Genomic DNA, 14,760 nt, shown 5'->3' with positions numbered 1-14,760 from the left:
TAGGAGGTTGACTTACATTACTTATGTTGGTCATATTTTCTCAAAGAGATCCTCTTGGTGAAATTATGATATAAACAGCCATCTGTTGAAAGTAAACACATATTCCTTGAGTAACAGGAAGACCAGCAATACTGCCCACTACCTGGAACATAAGAAACATGAACAGAATTAGGCCATGTGCACTCCTTGTGCCTGCTCAGCCATTCAATCAAGTCATGTCTGATCTTTTATCTCAGCAGTGCTTTTCTTGATTCCCTTAACCTCTAAAAATCAATCTGTCCTGACCTCACTCAGTGATTGACCCTCTATAGCCCTCTTGAGTAATGAGTTCCAAAGGTTCACATCAGTTTGACAGAAGAAATGTCTCCTCAAATCTATCCTGAATCCCTGACACCTTATTTTCAGACTGTGACCCTGGTACTTGACACTCTAACCAGGGGAAACATTATCTGTATATTAACTCTGTCAAGCCTGGTAAAAATGTTGTGCATTTCACCTTTCAGTATTCTGAAGTTGAGAATATATAGGCCCCAGTTTACTTAATCTTTCCTCATGTAACACCACTTCCTTCCCACAAATCAATCTATTTGCCTCAAGGGAGAAATTGATTCTCTGTGCATTAGAAGCATGTAGAAAAATGTCATTTATTTCTCTGTTAGGTTTTTGTTCAGCAGAGCACTTTTTAAAATTTTAAATAATCCACTCCCCCTCTGGTATATTTTTGGGTGATTGAGAGAAAGATACAGAGACAGATTATACCATTTCTGCTGATATTCTGAAGGTGAATGCTTAGATATTGGATCAGTTTATTTCTTGTGCACTGAAGCACCTTTGTTTGTGATGCTGGTTTAGGATTCCTCTTTTCCTCTGCCACCCGGGCCCCAACTTTAAAATTGTTCTGTTAGATGGAAAGTTCCTTGAAAGCAATATCATATTTCCTTCCTCAGAAGAAGCAAACGACAACTTTCCTGACAGGAGCTGCAAGTGGAGCTTGCAACAGCCATGCTTTTGTTGCTTGTCAGACCTTAGTGGACCTCTCCCCTTGGTGGCTGCCATCCAGCTATATGAAAGATGCAGGATTGCTGGAAAAAGTTGAGGGGAGTCATGATGATCCCCAAGTAAATTGTTTGCCCTCTGGTAGAAGCACCAGAAGTGTGCTTTTTTTGTTAATACTGGGTGGTGCATGAACATTGGGGTCATGTCAATTTCCTGCTCTACTGCCTTAGAGCAAATCTCAATTAAATGCCAACTTTTCTATCTCATTAAAATTAGAATCAGAATCAGGATTTATTGTCATTAAAAATATAAACATATTAATATTAATAATAATAATAATAGTGTACAAAAGTAAGGCAGTGTCTTTGGTTCATTATGCTGTTGAGTGCTCGTCTTTAGGCTCCTGTACCTTTTCCCTGATGGTAGCAGAGTGAAGATGGCATAGGCTGGGTGGTGGAGGACTTTGTGGAGAGAGACTGCTTTTTTAAGACATTGCCTCATGTAGATGTCCTCGATGGAGTGAAGTCTGGTGCCTCTGATGTCGCAGGCCGAGTTTATTCTTGTCCTGAGAGTTGGCGCCACCATACCAGGTCATGATGCAACCAGCCAGAATGCTCTCAATGGTACACCTGTAGAAGTTTACGAGAGTCTTCGGTGACATAACAAATCTCATCAAACACTTCAAAAAGTACAGCCACTGGTGAGCCTTCTTTGTGATTGTACAAATCTGAAGGCACCAGGGCAGATCCTTGGAGATGTTGACACCCAGGAATTTGAAGTTCTTAACCCTCTCCACTACTGAGTACCCAATAAGGACTAGGTCATGTTCCTTAAGTCCACAATCATCTTCTAGGTTTTTGTGATGTTGAGTACAAGATTGTTGTTACACCATTCAACGGGCTGATCTATCTCCCTCCTATATACTTCCTCATTGCCATTTGTGATTCTTCTGACAACTGTGGTGCCATCGGCAAACTTAAATGGAATTGGAATTGTGCCTAGCCACACAGTCATGAGCGTATAACGAGTAGAACAATGAGCTATGCACACATCCTTGGTGTGCACCTGTGCTGATAATCAGTGAGGAGGAGATGTTGTTTCCAATTCGTACTGACTGTGGTTTTCTGATGAGAAAGTCAAGGATCCAGGGTACAGAGGCCTAAGAGTTTGTGGCTTCTTGACCAGCACTGAGGGAATAATGATGTTGAAGGTCAAGCTGTAGTCTATGAAGAACAGCTGTATGTATGAATTGCTGTTTTCAAGGTGATCTAGAGCTTCTCACTTGAGTTCATAATCTCTCAGGATGCTGATAACAAACAGGAACTTGCAGAACTGCATGATGTGGTCAAGTAAACAAGAGATGGCCCAGCCTGACACACTACAAATCTTAGTCGCCAACTATTACCAGGCCTTGCCCAACTACCAGCAGCATGTAACTTACTGCACCTAGCACACTTGATCACTGCTACACCAAGATAATGAAGGCCTACCGTTCTTTACTGAGACCGCATTTTGGCAAGTCTGATCACCTGGCCATGTTCCTTCTACCTTCATACAGACACAGCCTAAAAAGAGAGGATCCAGAGATCATGAGAGCTAGAAGTTAGCTGAAATATGATTACAGGTCTTCCTTCATTCAGTGGATTGGGTGGTGTTCAAAGACACAGCTGAGAATCTGAACGATTACACCAGGGCTGTCACAGACTTTATCAAAACAGCTGTGGACAAGTGTATACCGACCAAATGGTTCAGGGCTTTCTCCAACCAGAAGCCCTGTATGAACAATGATTTCCTCACCTCAAAACCACAATCAATGAGGATTGGTAAGAACATCTCCTCCACAATCTCCATCAGAACTGGAGTATCACAGGGCTGTGTTCTGAGCCTCCTGCTCTACTCACTTTACAGTATAACAACACCATCTACAAATTTGCTGATCAGTCAGTATATAGGATGGAGATTGAAAACTTGGCTGAATGGTGCACCAACAACAACCTTGCACTCAAAGTCACCAAAACTAAAGAGCTAGCTGATTGTTGACTTTTGGAAGGGAAAACCAGAGGTGTACAATCCAGTGATTATTGGAGTATCAGAGGTGGAGAGGGTGAGCAAATTTAAGTTCTTCAGAGTCATTATCTCACAAGATCTTGCCTGGACCCAATGAACAAATGGCATCATGAAGAAAGCACATCAGCACCTCTATTTCCTCGTGAGTTTGCAGAGGTTTGGCATGACACCAGAAACCCTGGAAAATGTGTACAGAGGTGTGGTGGAAAGTGTGCTGACCGGCTGCATCATGGTCTGGTATGGGAACACCAATACCCTTGAGTGTAAAGCCCTGAAAAAAGGTAGTGGACACAGTCCAGGCATCACAGGAAAAACCCTTCCCGCCATCGAGAACATCTATAGGGAATGCTGCCATCGGAGAGTGGCAAAAATCATCAAAAATCACCACACCACCCAGCACATGCTCTGTTCTCTCTGCTGCCATCAGGAAAGAAACATAGATGCCACAGGTATTGCAAACCAGGTTCAGGAACAGCTGCTACCCTCCAAAATCAAACTCATCAACAACAAACTCAGTCAGAGACTCATTTAAGGGCTCTTGTGCACTTTATTGATTTTTTATTTGCTCTGTACTACAGTTAGTTTGTTTACATTAATTATCTGTTTACAGTTCTTTATTTGTTTACATGTATAAGCTGTGTACAGTTTTTTTTGGACTACCAATAAGTGGTAATTCTGTCGCACCCGTAAAAGAATCTCAAGGTTGTATGTCATGTCATGTATGTACTCTGACAATAAATCTGAAATCTGAAGTGACCCCACATCCCTCCAGGGATTGGGATGATCAGTGAGCCATGTTACATTGAGATGTATGAAATGGAATGACTGCAGTCATTCATGGATCCAAACAATAATGGGTCTGCTTATGCCTTCAACCTTGCAAAATAAATCTGGCAGCTGTTGTGTGCAATAGGTATTTTCTCAAAATAGAGCTTTTTTTTCAGCAATCTCCAAATCATTTTTATCCCATTTTTTCGTTATGGCTGACAAATGACAATCTTAGCATGTAAGTTCAGTTTTGGAATGTGGAGAAGAAACAAAAAGATATGTTTCATGTAAATTGCCAGTTACTGCAGTCTTTCCCTCTACAGTATGTGTCAGAAATCTGGGTGACTCAGTTCACGATTCAAAATTATTTATTGTCACGTAATAAAACAGAAAATGTGATAGTACATGAAATTTCCTTTAGTCTTTAGTAAGGCAGAACAAAGATTGCCACGAGCAGAAATTGCCCAGGACCCCTGACAAAAAATTAGCAACCTGGGAATTCATTAACTACCTCAAGTATAGTTGGAGCCATTGGAATTATGTTTGTATTTTTTAACAAAAGTCCTCAAATCAATGAGAATGTTAATGAATTTGTCACCCACATCAGTCATGGAAGAAGATGCTACACTCGTAACCCTTCATTTTGCAGAGAAATATGTAAGTTTTGAAATCAATGTATGGTCAGGCATTAGTTATGCAGAACTGATGCGTGTGAATAGACAGCCTCCTGCTGAGTTGAGCAGCCTGCCACTTAATTTTATATTTTAGTGCAGCAACAATTCCATTGAGAAATATGCACGATCTGTATCACTCTGCAGAGAGATTCCAAATACGAGTAGAGGGAAAAATTTGCAATATTTTGATTCATACTAATCAAACCAAAAAAAAACCTGACTGATATAGCAGCATGCTAATTTAACATTTGAGGCAAACTATTGACAATAATAAAGAAACAGATTGGAAACTCCTTGATGTGTTCTGGTTAGAACTTATGCACCCCAGTAATTTAGACGTGCAGCATGGTAACAGGCTATTTAAGCCCTGAGTTTGGTCCTGCTCAGTTTACACCCAATTAACTTACACCCCAGTGAGTTTATTTTGAATGGTGGGAGGAAACCAGAGCCCTGGGGAAAACCGACATAGACACGGGGAGAAAGTACAGACAGTGCGGGATTCGAACCCCAGTGCTGTAAAAGGCATTATGCTAACTCCTACGCCAACCATAACAATTAGTTAGTTAAGTGGCTACAATTCAGGAGTGTGGGGCACTTTGATATTGCATGTTGTTTAAAGTTGTTGGAAGGATGATTTCATTTGGAATTACAGAGTGACTTTCATGAGCCATTTGTTGGTTGTTGGACGTGCGGGATAAACATTTCATCTGTTTCAGTTTTAGGATTTTTTTTTCATCATGTGAGGTGAAGTGTAGTTCTTACTGCTTAGTATCTGGTTAAGTAATTGTAGATTCAAATGTTAGTTCAGAAAACCCTTATTTTATCACACCATTTTCCTCTACTTCAAAGATGAACTGATCCACAGTCCTGTGCAGATTCAGGCTTTGACAAAAAAAGTCATTTTACTTACAAATAACAACTGAAAGAATGGAAGATAAATGAATATTACTTGTCTCCTTTCAACATAAAACTAATAAACATGTCTTCCATTTACTTATTTTGAACGAAAGTTTGCTTGCTGCAGTTTGAGTGGAGTTCAACAATTCTCTTACTTTCTAGAATAAAAGCTTAACCCAGCTAGTTGTCACTGTTTGTGAGTTCAGAATGCTGACTATCGAATAGATCTTCAAATATAATTCATATAACCCTGGATTGTCTGTCAAGGAGGAATCTTCTGAAAAGTTAAAATAGAACTGTCAACCAAAACCCAAACTCCATCTCAGAATCTGTTCTTTGCTCAGTGTCAAATGACTTGGAACCACCCCCCCCTCCCCCAAATTATACTGAGATAAACAAAAGCCTCCTACACTTCAGAGAAAACAACAAAAACTTGTCCAATTTCTCTCAAAACTCATACTCTTTAAACCAGGCAACAACATGGCAAAGCTCTTCTGCACCCTTTCCAAAGCCTCCATATCCTTCCTGAAATGAGGTGATGAGAAAAGTGCAAGTATTTCAAAGGTGGCCTAACTTGTACATTGCATTCACCTGCCACTGATATCCTTGGATGGCCAAGAGGCAAAGTACTGAGGTGATTTCCTGTATCTACATCCATGCACCAATGACTTGGACTGAATGACATTCTACCTGATCTAACTGACCACACCAAGGTCTTGCCAATTTTCAGTGGGCAGGTGAATATGCTGAGGATTTGGTTAATAGAGATATGAAGCTATCCTGTTCTCAGTAATGCAGAATAGAAGTTAGAAATCCAATGTAGGCTACATGAACCTCTTTTAAAACCATGTGGAACTCATTGATCACTAGTGTTCTTAATAATACCTTTGACTTTGCAGTATTTTCTCTGGTTCCTCCTTATGGATTATTCCCAATCATTTAAAATTAATCTTGTTGCAGAAAATGCAAGTAGCTTGGAAATAGTAATGAGCTTCTTTCATAATAATGACCATCAGATTCAAAATGGCGGGAGCGTGCTGTGCTGTACGGACGTGAGTAGAGTGGTCCTAATTTATCTATTTATTTAAAAATTCAGGTGTGTATTTATTTATTTATTTAAATTGTAAGGGGAAGGGTTTGTTGGTGTAAATTTAAAGTTAAAGTAGTTAATTTAATTTTAAGTTAAAATTTAAAAGGGGGAGGGGGCTAGTGCGCAGGCTTGTGGTGACGTCAGCAGGGAGGGAGTTTTAAAAACAAAGAAAACCTTACCTCAGTTGAGGTCCAGTTGGCAAGGATCGAAGAGGCGGGAGCGTGCTGTGCTGAACGGATGTGAGTAGCGTGGTCATTTAGTCTTAATTAAGAGTTAATAATTTAGGTGGGGATTGCTGTTCAGTGCAGAGACAGTAATTGAACAGGGAGTGCAGGTGGGAGTAATTAAAGGAAACTGGTTAGGATTGGACAGTGCTAGTGGTCACATTGAGTAATGTATTAAAGTAAAGGAAAGGTTTTTGGGAGTGGCAGCGAGTGAGCGGGAGCACAGGTTGAGGGCGAGTCACTGCACATTAAGGTAAGATAGTCTTTATTACTACTTCATTGGAGTAAAGGATGAGTGTTAGGGCTGTGTGTTGTTGGGAGTGCCAGATGTGGGAGGTCCTGGAGTCTTCCAGACTCCTGGATGTCCATATCTGCACTAGGTGTGTCAAGCTGCAGATTCTTAGGGACCGTGTTAGGGAACTAGAGCTGCAGCCCGATGACCTCAGGCTGGTTAGGGAAACAGAGGAAGTCATAGGCAGGAGTTACAGCTAGGTGGTCACGCCAGGGCCACGGGAGGAGGAAAGGTGGGTAACAGTTAGGAGAGGGACAGAAAAACATAAGGTGCCAGAGAGGAGCCCTATGAGTGTAACCCTCAGCAATAAGTACGCCTCTTTGAGTACTGTTGAGGAGGACATCAAAGTTGGGGAGAGCAGCAGTGGCTGTGCCTCTGGCACGGGGTCAGCCTCTGTAGCTCAGAAAGGTAGGGAAAGGAAGAGGAGGGCAATAGTGGTAGGGGACTCCATAGTTAAGAGGACAGATAGGGGATTCTGTGGACGCAGCAAGGAGAACCGGATGGTGGTTTTCCTCCCTGGTGCCAGGGTCCGGGATATTGCTGCTCGTGTCCCGGATATCCTAAAGTGGGAGGGACAGGAGCCAGAGGTCGTGGTACATGTAGGTACCAATGACATAGGGAGGAATAGAGAAGAGGCCCTAAAAAGTGAGTACAGGCAGTTAAGTAGGGAGTTAAAAAGAAGGACCGCAAAGGGGGTAATCTGTGGATTACTCCCTGTGCCACGTGACAGTGAGAATAGAAATAGAATGAGGTGGAGGATTAACACATGGCTGAAGGAGTGGAGTAAGGGACAGGGTTTTAAGTTTCTGGATCACTGGGACCTTTTTTGGGGTAGATGTGACCTGTACAGTAAGGACGGGTTACACTTAAATCCCAGGGGGACCAGAATCCTGGCAGGGGTATTTGCTGGGGCTACTCAGGATCCTTTAAACTAGAATGGTTGGGGGGAGGGAGCAAAATAGTACAGAGCAGTAAGGAGAAGGTTAGAATGCAAACAAAGAAAGTTTGTAGTAAGTATTTGAATATGGATGGGCAGGTGATAGAGAAAGGAAATGCTCTGGAAGAAGATGAAGGGCAATTGGAAGGAAAAGGAAATAATGTTGTTATTAAAGATAAGGGAAAACAGGGATTAAGAATTGGGAAATCTTTGAAATTCATATATTTTAATGCCAGGAGTATTGTAAAAAAGGTGGATGAGCTGAAGGTGTGGATTGATACTTGGAAGTATGATGTGGTAGCGATTAGTGAGACATGGTTGCAGGACGGATGTGATTGGCAGCTGAATATCCCTGGGTTTCGTTGCTTTAGGTGTGATAGAGTCGGAGGGGCAAGAGGAGGTGGTGTTGCATTGCTTGTCAGGGAGAATATTATAGCGGTGCTTAGGCAGGATAGATTAGAGGGCTCGTCCACAGAGGCTATTTGGGTGGAACTGAGGAGTGGGAAAGGAGAGGTTACACTTGTAGGGGTGTATTATAGACTATCCGGAGGGGACCGAGACCTAGAGGAGCAAATCTGTAGGGATATAGTAGATATTTGTGATAAGCACAGGGTTGTAATTATGGGAGATTTTAATTTTCCACATATAGATTGGGAAACACATTCTGTGAAAGGGCTGGATGGGTTAGAGTTTGTGAAATGTGTGCAAGATAGTTTTTTACAACAATATGTAGAGGTGCCGACCAGAGAAGGAGCAGTGTTAGATCTGCTGTTGGCAAATGGGATGGGTCAAGTGACGGAGGTTAGTGTTGGCGAGCACTTCGGGTCCAGTGATCATAATGCCATCAGCTTCAATGTCATTATGGAAAGAGATAAGTCAGGGCCAAGGGTTGAGGTTTTTGGTTGGGGGAAAAGCTAGATTTGAGGAGATGTGAAAGGACTTACAGGGTGTGCATTGGGACAATTTGTTTTATAGGCAGGATGTAGTAGAGAGATGGAAGTCTTTTAAAGATCAGATTTTGAGAGTGCAAAAGCTTTATGTTCCTGTTAGGTTAAAAGGAGGGGCAAAAGGTTTGAGAGAGCCGCGGTTTTCAAGGAATATTGGAAACTTGGTTCGAAGAAAAAGGGAGGCGTACGTTAGGTATAAGAAACATGGAATTAAGGAGATGTTTGAAAAATACATTGAATGTAAGAGGAATCTTAAGAGAGGAATTAGGAAAGCTAAAAGAAGGTACGAGGAGACTATAGCAAGCAGGGTGAAAATTAATCCAAAAGGGTTCTACAAATATGTTAATGGTAAAAGGAAAGCGAGAGACAAAATTGGTCCCTTAGAGAATCAGAGCGGAAAACTGTGTGTGGAGCCTAGAGAAATGGGGGAGATATTGAACAGTTTATTTTCTTCGGTATTCACCAAGGAGAAGGATATTGGGATATGTGAGATAAAAAAAAAAGCAAATTGGGTAAATATGGAGAATATAGTGATTACGAAAGATGTAGTGTTAGGGCTTTTGAGGAATATAAAGGTGGATAAGTCTCCGGGACCAGACGGGATCTTCCCCAGGACATTGAGAGAAGTAGAGGAGGAAATAGCAGAGGCTCTGACGGTAATTTTCCAAATGTCATTAGAGATGGGGATAGTGCCGGAGGATTGGCGTATTGCGCATGTGGTTCCGTTATTTAAAAAGGGTTCAAGGAGGAAGCCTGGCAATTATCGGCCTGTAAGTTTGACGTCTGTGGTAGGTAAATTAATGGAGAAAGTTCTTAGAGATAGTACTTATAAATATCTGGATAGACAGGGTCTGATCAGGAGCACTCAACATGGATTTGTAGGCGGAAGGTCCTGTTTGACCAATCTGATTGAATTTTTTGAAGAGGTGACTAGGAATGTGGATGAGGGTAGCGCGGTGGATGTTGTCTATATGGACTTCAGAAAGGCCTTCGATAAGGTACCACATGGAAGGTTAGTTAGGAAGGTGCAGTCTTTAGGTATAAATTTTGAGGTAGTCAAATGGATTGAACATTGGCTGAAAGGGAGAGGCCAGAGAGTGGTAGTGGAAAATTGTCTGTCAGGTTGGAGGCCGTTGACCAGTGGTGTGCCTCAGGGATCTGTATTGGGCCCATTGTTGTTCGTTATATACATTAATGATCTAGATGATAGGGTGGTGAATTGGATTAGTAAATATGCAGACGATACTAAGATAGGTGGAATAGTGGATAATGAAGAAGGTTTTCAAGGATTGCAGAGGGATTTGGGCTGCTTAGAAAAGTGGGCTGAAAAATGGCAGATGGAATTTAATGCTGATAAGTGTGAGGTGCTTCATTTTGGTAAGAAGAATCAGAACAGGACATACGTAGTAAATGGGAGAGCATTGATGAATACAGAAGAGCAGAAGGATTTAGGAGTAACGGTATTGTTCCCTGAAGGTAGAAACTCATGTGAATAGGGTGGTGAAGAAGGCTTTTAGTATGCTGGCCTTTATCAATCATTGCATGGAATATAGGAGTTGGGAAGTGATGTTGAGATTGTATAAGGCGTTGGTGCGGCCTAATTTAGAGTTCTGGTCGCCTAATTATAGGAAGGATATAAACAGAGTGGAGAGAGTGCAGGGAAGATTTACCAGACTGTTACCTGGGTTTAAGCATCTAGAGTACAGGGAGAGATTGGGCAGATTAGGTCTTTATTCTTTGGAGCGTAGAAGGTTGAGAGGGGATTTGATAGAGGTATTTAAGATTAAGAAAGGGATAGACAGAGTAGATGTGGATAGACTATTTCCGTTAAGAGTAGGAGAGATTGAAACAAGAGGAGATGAGTTAAGAGTTAAGGGGCAGAGGTTTAGAGGTAACATGAGGGGGAACTTCTTTACTCAGAGAGTGGTAGCGGTGTGGAATGAGCTTCCGGGAGAAATAATGGCGGCAGAGTCAATTTTATTATTTAAGAAAAAGCTGGACAGGTATATGGATGAGAAGAAGGTGGAAGGTTATGGTCATTGTGCAGGTAGGTGGGACTAAAGAGGAGTGTTTGGTTCGATGCGGACTAGAAGGGCCTAATGGCCTGTTTCCATGCTGTAATTGTTATGATAAGTGAAAACAACAAAAGGCGGCTTATAAGGTACAGTAACTTGCTCGTTACAGAACTGTGAGAGCTCCCAATGAAATGCATCTATTATTCCAAGCACTTTGGTATTATTGAGGAATGATAATTCAAGAAGGACGTAACAGCTGATCTACTGACTATTTGCCTCTAGACTAAATCAGACCTGTATTACACAGGTCTGTTGCCCTTGTGTCTATACACACGTAAGCACTGGGGATGCATGCAATGTCAATCAAACTGAAATGGGTAAGAGATTACTGATAACTTAGATGGATATGTAGCAGCCTGTGAACTGTTAGGTCTGCTTTGTTCATGAATGAGTGAGACAAACACCAGACTGAGTCGAAATCAGGGTTCTTTGTTCTTTATTACCGGATTGTAACACTTGCAACTAACCATGTTAGTCGGAGAATGCATTCTGCCGTTATCAGCAAAATGGTGATTTTTTATACCCTTGGATACGTGCTTAGAACATCATCATATCATTACTTGTCCAATGACTAAAACTGTTGCTATCCTTTCCCTGCTAGCTTCCTGCCTCTCAATCCATCAATGTCTCTCTTATCTTGTAAGTACAAGGATGCATTCACATCTTGTTACAGCCCTGTACAGGGTAACTCCTTACACATTCCCATCTCATGATGTTTTACCTTACAGAACTGAGTCGTGACCTGGCTCATGAAATGGCCAGTGAACGTGGCGATCATGAGGACACTGCAGGGACCAACAGCATGACCTCCCGCACGACAGTAAACAGCGGGAAATGGTGGGAATGCCGACCAGTCGAAAGCTGGTGCTGCGATGACGGCCCTCCTATCGTCAGAGGCAGGGAGAGAATATAAACAGAGCTGGCAGAGCAATAAATCAGTCTTCGACCTCGACTCCACACTTCGCATAGCTCACACGCTACAGATAACTATATACCAGCATGATTATGAGGCCTGTCTTACAAGATAACCATTAAGCTACTGATTGCTTGATTTCTTTTTGTACCCTGCACATTGTACTCCATGAATTTTTTGGGAGGAAGGGGCAAGAGAATGGAAAATTTTGCATTATTTGCTGATGCCTAATTATGATACACATCTCTAGCCTGCAATGCCCAACAAATAAACAAAAAGGTGCACCACACATTGAAAGGATATTTTGATCTTGGAGAGAGAATGTAAAGACAAAAAATAGAAACTGAAATTGTCTTTTGGCTACCAGACTCTGATCTATTCAATCCAATCATGGCCAATCTTTTATCTTTGAACCAATTTCTAATGCTAATCCTTGATTTTTGTAATACCCATTCATCAAAATTTGACTTGAATATTCTCAGCAACTGAGCCTCCATAGCCCTCTTGTGCAGAGAATTCCAAAACTTCACTACACTCTGGGAGAACAAATTTCTCTTTCTCCTGGTTTCATTTATTTTGAGACTTTAACATTTAGGTCAAGACACCTCATCCAGGGAAAAATCAACCTTGCATCCATCTTGTCAACTCTCATAAGAATTTGGCATATTTTGTGTGAAATCATTTTCATTCTTCTAAATGCAAAAGAGCATAGGTCCAGGTTGCTTAATGTCTCCTCATAAGATATTCAAAAAATCTTGCTGGTGAATTTTTCCTGCAGCCTCTCTGTTGTAAATAAATCTTGCAAAGGGCAGAGAAACCCAACTTGAACATCATGTGGCAGATGTGGTCTTATCAGGCATGAAGTAATTGGACCAGATATCTCTCATCTTGCACCAAATCCTCTTTCAATAAAAGCCAACATACCTTTTGCCTTCCTAATTGCTTGCTGAACTTGCATAATAACTTTCGGTATTTAGAGTACAAGGACACCAGGAATCCTGTGAGCACCAGTACCTTTCAATCTCTCAAATTAAAAAAAAATACAGCCTTTCTATTTTTCTCTGCCAAAGTGGATGACCTCATTTTTTTTGTTCAGTCAATTTGCCACTTCCCTGCCTGACTCTTTAAAGCCTCTGTGTTCTGCTCCAAACCTCATATCAGCTAGTTTATTATCATCAACAAACTTGACCTCTTTATTAAAATAGTCGATGTATTGTGGACAAACTGGTTTGCTAGCACTGATTCTTGCAGTACCTCTTGTCACAGACTCTCAACTGAAAATGACCCATTTTTTTTCCTCTGTTTTCACAAAATTATCAAATCTGCATTCCATCCAAGTACATTACCTCTCAACACCATGTGCACTAAATATTGTTTACTAATCTCTTGTAAGGCATCTTATCAAAGAAAGTTTAAATTTATCACACCACTCTCCTTATCTATTTTGCTGGTTACAAACCTAAAGGACTCCAACAGTTCTCTCACGCATGATTTCCATTTTATAAATCCTCTGTGCAATCCCATTATTTTTTTATGTGCCCTGTAACCACTTCTTCATAAACTTATCCCAGTATTTTTCCTACTACTAATAAAGGTTAACTGGTCTTTAGTTCTCTTGTTGTCATAACTCGCAGGATACAGACCTCAGTGGATGACGCCATCAAAAATGGCTGTCTATAAAATTTTTGTGCAGTCTTTCAGCAATAATTTATTTTTTTAATAAAAATATTCCTGCAGTTAGTTATAACAACAAAAACATTTTATGTAAGCCCAGCTCACATGTGTCAATGTACCTAAAAGGGTAAAAGTCTATGCTCATTTCCTTTTTGAACCTTCTAATGCGTTCTGGTCTGAGCTGTCATTATTACCCAATTTCAAAGATTCTTCCAATCTCATGGTTTTGTCTGCACGCGCTACATCATGTGCGGTTGTTTTCGTATGATATTGTAATTTAAAGGTGCAATTTTAATTTTGCGAGTTGTTGATCTCACAGCTATTGCCATTATATTCAGTGATATATGGGAATTACGATTTATGAGTTACACAAAAAACATTACTAAGGATTCTGTATCATCTGGTACGGGAGGAAGTCTATTGTGGGGGAGGGAGTGTGACAACATGAGTTACCACCCTAGGTGACACCAACCCTAGTAATGCCACTGTGTTCTCTCTCTCTCCTTTCCTGAATAGTGGAGTACAAGTGGGGCCATTCTACCATTCTCTGTGACCACTATTGACAAAGTCACTTGTTTATTTTCATCCAATATATTTTAATCCAATGTTAATTTATTTGGTCACATTCATTCAAAGGAACTACACAGAATGTCATATGGATTTCAAAGAGACCAATCATAAGATTAAACTATTGCAAATGAGGTCGTACTTCTTGGAATTTAGAAGGTTGGCCATTAATTTAATTGATATTAAACTAATGGGAAAATAGAACAAAGGAGTTTTTTGCACCTTGAGAAGTCTAGGACTGGGAACATAGAGTAAAACTCAAAATCCATGCCTTTAAGCTGCTAACTTGAAATTAATTGAATATTTATTTACACAGGGCCATTGGTTTAATGTCAATCGATGCATATAGTAGCTGCGCCTGAAAGTTGAGATGTGTAAACTGGCAGTTAAGAGTTAACACCAAAATTAGTGTTATGAATTGTATGTACAAAGGGCAGAAGAATCGAAAAGAAATAGCAATAGGATATAGTGGGGAAAAAAAAGTAATATTTAAGTGAATTCTACGTTGACATATAAATTTAAAGAGAATAGAGGGATGTCTGTCATAGTTTTAGTTTGGATGTGATGTAATGTATGGCACAAAGACCGAGACTGAAAGACCCATTCTTGTGGTGTATTATTCTATGTTTTAAGTAATAG

General features: G+C 40.7%; 1 long non-coding RNA gene across 4 annotated transcripts in view; it reads left to right on the top strand.

Annotated features, from left to right (window-relative positions):
* Positions 1-13,624, top strand: part of LOC138756166 (uncharacterized) — a 74,593-nt gene extending 60,969 nt beyond the window's left edge. For all 4 annotated transcript variants that reach the window (XR_011352819.1, XR_011352818.1, XR_011352820.1 and 1 more), the window contains 2 exons: positions 6,363-6,454; positions 11,696-13,624. This is a non-coding gene — a long non-coding RNA (uncharacterized lncRNA). The remainder of the gene's footprint in view (positions 1-6,362; positions 6,455-11,695) is intronic.
* The last annotated feature ends 1,136 nt before the right edge of the window (positions 13,625-14,760 follow it).

The sequence above is a fragment of the Narcine bancroftii genome, chromosome 3 (genome assembly GCF_036971445.1).
Source record: "Narcine bancroftii isolate sNarBan1 chromosome 3, sNarBan1.hap1, whole genome shotgun sequence".
Taxonomy (NCBI): Eukaryota; Metazoa; Chordata; class Chondrichthyes; order Torpediniformes; family Narcinidae; genus Narcine; species Narcine bancroftii.
Note: the sequence above shows the minus strand (reverse complement) of the source record. Positions and strands in the feature narration are given on the sequence as shown.